Source organism: Cynoglossus semilaevis, chromosome 13 (genome assembly GCF_000523025.1).
Source record: "Cynoglossus semilaevis isolate Cse_v1.0 chromosome 13, Cse_v1.0, whole genome shotgun sequence".
NCBI lineage: Eukaryota > Metazoa > Chordata > Actinopteri > Pleuronectiformes > Cynoglossidae > Cynoglossus > Cynoglossus semilaevis.
The window spans coordinates 1,606,452-1,611,913 of record NC_024319.1 but is presented as its reverse complement, the minus strand read 5'-3'; the positions used below and the strand labels follow the sequence as shown (position 1 = coordinate 1,611,913).

General features: G+C 47.5%; 1 long non-coding RNA gene across 1 annotated transcript in view; it reads left to right on the top strand.

The window, feature by feature from the left end:
* Positions 1–265: 265 nt before the first annotated feature.
* LOC103387989 (uncharacterized) overlaps positions 266–5,462 on the top strand; it is a 5,468-nt gene continuing 271 nt past the window's right edge. The window contains exons 1-3 of the long non-coding RNA XR_522482.3: positions 266–786; positions 899–1,004; positions 2,080–2,145. This is a non-coding gene — a long non-coding RNA (uncharacterized LOC103387989). The remainder of the gene's footprint in view (positions 787–898; positions 1,005–2,079; positions 2,146–5,462) is intronic.

Genomic DNA, 5,462 nt, shown 5'->3' with positions numbered 1-5,462 from the left:
GTAGTCCTGCAGTAGTCACACCTGGACCGGAGTGGTCGGTGCTGCGGAGGAAGCTGAGGCCCGGTCACCGGTCACCGTCACTGTTCTGTTTATTCCAAGTGACACGGGACATGACTTTGTTGAAGTGGGACAATGTGGGACACGTCACCAGGCCACAAAGTAGTAAAATAAAATACAAGTACAAAAATTCTCAACATCTTCTATTAACTTTATTATTTTATTATAAGCTATTCCGCTCCTACGATTGACAACGAAAATGTCCGAATTGAGGCTTTATTATTATTATTATTATTATTACTGCACTGTATTTTAGGTCGTTTCGATCATTGACTGCGGGCGAATGAATACAGCGCTCGGTGAACCAGTGACATACTTTAACGAACGCTCGGCCCTACTTTACTCATACGCGTGTGACGTCACATATCGTACAGCTTTTGAAGATTGGAGTATCTGAAATTGTGGTTTATCGTTTCAACATCACAGACGACCTTAAAATGTCCAGATTTTATCCACTGTTTCAACGTAAAGGTGCGTGAAAACATACGGACATTTGCCCCAAGTCACCCGGAACTTCCGGCACTCTTCCGCTTCTCGGTAACTTATTCCTAATGTCGCAAATCAAGAACGGAAGCGCGAGAGAGCGCGAACCAGGCGATGAGTAAGTAGGAAAAAAAAATATATTTCAGTGTGGACGGGATTGTATTTGTTTTGTCCTGGAGCAGTGAGTTAATGAAGGCCGTTCACCGGTGTCAGGTGTCGTGGTGGAACTGGACCGGAAAGACAACCGTGAGTGTGTCCTGTTATGGTACAGATCTGATTTAAACTCTTTAGACTCCAGTCGTAGAAGTCTCTGGCTCAAACGAATCTTCTTCTTCTTCTTCGTTGTTGTTTTTAGAAGAAGAAGAACCAACTCATGGAGCAGCAGAACGACACCAGTCCAGAATCAGACGGTTTAACCTGACGAATTCAGGACCAACATGGAGGAAAGGCAAATGAAGAAGAAGGTAAATGTTCCAGTCATCACTGCAGCACTGCTGAGAATGTCGCCCCCACCTGGTCCATAAGAGTATTAGACTGCAGTACATGAGAGATGTTCTCCACGTCAGTTACCTCAACCAAAGAAATACCACTGTACTACACTGTACTACCACAACCACACAGTACTACACTGTACTACCACAACCACACAGTACTACACTGTACTACCACAACCACACAGTACTACACTGTACTACCACAACCACGCAGTACTACACAGTACTACCACAATAGTGGAGTAATGTTTCCTGTGTGGGCTGCAGAGACTGGGCTGCAGACACCATGTTGGACCTTCAGTCCAGGTCCAGGTCCAGGTCCAGGTCCAGTTCTGCTGTGATGGACATTAACGTTCAGCTTCTATTAAAGCAGTGAATCGATATAATGGAGGTGGTTGTTACTGTGTCCACTGACTGTGTGGTAACAGTGGTCTGACTGGTCTGACTGACTGTTCTGACTGACTGTTCCACAGCAGCATTATTATGGGATGGAGATCCAGCAGTGAGGTAATGAGTGAGAGAGAAGCCACAGAATAAACCTCTCAGGCTGCCAGGGCTGCTAAGCTGGTTAAAAATAGAGGCCGAAGAAAGGGATTGGGTGAGTGAGGGTGAGTGAGGGTGAGTGGAAAACCTGGGGGATGGAGCACCGGACTGATTTGACTCTGAGGAAAGTAGGTGAGGAGGGATTTAGCAGGTGACCTTGACTGGTGTGGTGATGGTGTGACTGTGGTCCAGTCATGTGTTTCACTCTGGTCAGCGTGGCCGCCTGTGTGCTGCTGGCCTGGTTGGTGAGTAACCACACACACCATCAACACAGTCACTGAGTTAGCCGTGACCAGACTCTAGGTGGCGCTGACACACTCCTGACTACCGTGGTGTGTCCAGTGACATCATCGCATCAGCGCTGGTTCAAATGAAACAGGATTTTAAAAATCAGATCCATGTCCAGTGTGAGACTCTGTACCAGGTGTCCGTACTCCTGGTTAACTTCATGTTCTTGTTTCATGGTCTTTCCCTCCTCCCTTCACGGATCTGTCCACGCCAGACGAGGAGGACACGCTGTGTGACGGGACACCAGGAGGAAGAAGGACACGCCCACGCTGGCGTCATGGTGAGTGTCACGTCGACGAAATCGACTTCCATCCTGTGAACCTGGGGGGGAGAGAGAGTGTTTATGAAGAAGAATATCTGGTTTTTCTAATCAGGTTTTTTACTGTAGTTACGGTAATGTCAGACATGAGGCTCAGCGGTCACTGAAGCAGGAGAGGTTGAAGGTCCAGTTACAGATGGTAACGGTTCTAACAGAACATCAAGTGAAGAGAGTGAACCTTGTTACTAATGGATTTGAACAGTCATTGTTGCTGCAATACTGATGAAGACACCAGGGGGCAGTAGTTTAAAAAAAACACAGCCAAAGGAAAGGAAATTACCCTTTGTACCATCCATCCATCCATCATCCATCCATCATCCATCCATCATCCATCCATCATCCATCCATCATCCATCTATCCCTCTATTAAGTCTTTTTACTTTATATTTGATCTTTTTTTTTGGACAAAAATTCACACCAACTTTTGATAATTTTTTTTGGACAAAAATTCACACCAACCCGTGAACGACTCCACATTCACACCAGAGGCAGACTTTTCACTCCCACTGAGGGTCTTCGTCCAAGCTCCCCCTCCCCCACTTTTTTCATCAGTCCTTCTTTTGTTCAATAGGAAATTACATTTCTGGGTAGTGTCTCACACTCACACACACACACACACACACACACCAACATGTGGTGCTGCTAAAATGGTTCAATCAGACTGAGCGATCAGTTCATCACTGTCTCTAAGTGTTTCCTTGGAAGTGTGTGTGTGTGTGTGTGTGTGTGTGTTTCCATTTATAACCTTGGAGTGCTCCTGCTCCTCCCTTCAAGCATCATGGCAGAGATGAGAGCACAGAGAATCAGCCAATCAGCTGCTCAGGCCACTCTAGTATCTGTTGTTACTAGTATTACTACTACTGCTACTTGTTATTCTATACTACTACTACTACTACTACTACTACTACTACTACTACTACTACTACTACTACTACTGGCAAAACTTCACAGGAGACTTCAGTCCTTCATGTCCTTTAGCACAAGTATAAGAGTACATGTACATGTATGTTTGTGTGTATATATTCATATATATGTATATAGGTGTGTGTGTTTCTATATGTGTTCTCCTACATGTACAGGCAGCAGTACTGAGAGATAGTTCTGCCACCAGATGTCGCTATAAATATTGGTGAATATAATAAGACTGTAGTACAGGAAGTCACCGTTTACTGCAGTGTCAGCATAATCCTCTGAGGTACAGGAGTGTGTTTAGTTTTTCTTTTGGTTTGGTTAGTTTCTGTGCTCTGTGTTCATAGTCCACACACACACACACACACACACACACACACACACACCCAGTTACTCTATCATCTGAAACAGAATGGGGCCAGGCACGAACCAAAGCATCTGGGTCTGCGGCGCCGCTCGCCTCGCTGCTGCAGGACAGAAAACCTTAGTGTGCGTTCTGAAGTGATGACATCACTGAGAAAATGGATTCCACGAAGGAAATAGACGAATAAGGAATGAGAGAATTCCAACGATTAAAATGTTTAAAACAACTCATGTCGCAGTATATCGTATCGTGATACGTGTCGTACGTCAGATTCCTGACGACACACACTCCTACTGTATTTTAAACACGCTGTAACTGAACCTTGGTTTCGTACCAACCTTTTTGTAGAACTTTAAAAATGTTCGATCTTTACCAGCGCCGTGACACGGGTTCAGACTTTGACTGGAGTTTGTGGCATTTTCTCTGCAGTGTTTGGTTTTTCACTGCTCTGTGGACCAGTGATGTCACGTTAATCTGAGAGAGAGAGAGAGAGAGAGAGACAGGTGGGGGAGGGGGGAGGACTGGGCTTCAGTTTAAATCCTCTGAACTCTCTGTTGTTATTTTCATATCCAGATTTTTGTTACATAATGACTCTGTGTTAATGACAACATCTGATCGTCTCTGCTGTGAATTCTCCTCCACTCTGCACTCACAGCTCCCTCCCCCCTCCCTCTTCCTCCCCCTCTCCCTCTTTCTCCCCCTCCCCCCTCCCTGCCTCCCTGCCTCCTCTCCTTTGTCTGTTCCTTCTGTGTTCCCGTCCTCCTCCACCCCCTCCATCCCTCCGTCCCCCTGCAAAGTCGTTCCCAAGGACGACATGCTCCCAGCATCCTCTGCCTGATTGGCTGATAGTTATTAAAGGGCCGGCGCTCCCTCCAGAGGAGCACATGGCTCAAGGCCCGCTCCCTGATGACACTGTCATCCTGCTCATCACTCCTGAGGCCCATCACTGCTCCTTCACACGCACAGCAGGTCACATGTTCCTGCGGCAGAACAGAACCAGCTAATGTCACAGAGAGAGAGAGTGTGTGTGTGTGTGTGTGGGAGGTGTGGGGGGGGCACAGGCATGGTAAAAGGACACTTGACCCCTGCTGAGACGAGCTGCTCTGTACGACCAGAGAGTGACGTGTGAGCAGCTCGGCTGACTGGTCGTCACAGAGGAAGACGGCACACACTGTCAGCAAAATGGCCGACGGCCTGCAGCCAAGAGAAGACTCGGGGGGGGGGGGGGGGGAGGTTTACCTGCTGATCTGCTGAATCTGTTGTCACTCTGCACCGAACGTTAGAGAGAAATGGTCCTGTGTCCACACTGGACCGTACGACAGCTAGAAGGATGGATGGATGGATGGTTGGATGGATGGATGGATGGATGGATGGATGGATGGATGGATGGATGGATGGTCTGTTGAGGCTAACTGCCTCTGTGTTTGTTATGACAGAGGTTCTTGGTAGAGTTATTGGCCAGTAGGGGGCAGTAATCCAACTCTTCTCCAGTGTTTTTGCATCATGGCTGGTGGTTTCTATATCAGTACTTACAGTAAAACTAGGAGTACATTTAGGAAGTAAAGCCTTTCAGTTAGAGTAGAAGTTCACGTCTATGGATCTGTCTTCATCTGAACAACAGCAGATCTTTAAATGGACTCTGATGGAAGAACAAAGACCTGGTAATGGAGACGCTGCTGTGTTTCTGATGGGTCTACAGACTGATGGGTCTACAGACTGATGGGTCTACAGACTGATGGGTCCACAGACTGATGGGTCCACAGACTGATTTCCCCCCCTCTCCCCCGTGACACCTCCCCTCACAGTCCATCCAGTCTTGTCCTCCTGGAGACACCAGTCCACAGTAGTGGGACGTCACACTGTCCCCACAGAAATAGTATTTCTCCTCAAAACTGCAGGAGTCCCTACAGATTAGGCCACACCAGGAAACACACACACACACACACACACACAACTCAGCCTCCCCCAGCCGCTCCCCCTCGCACCCCCCCCCCCCCCCCCCCCC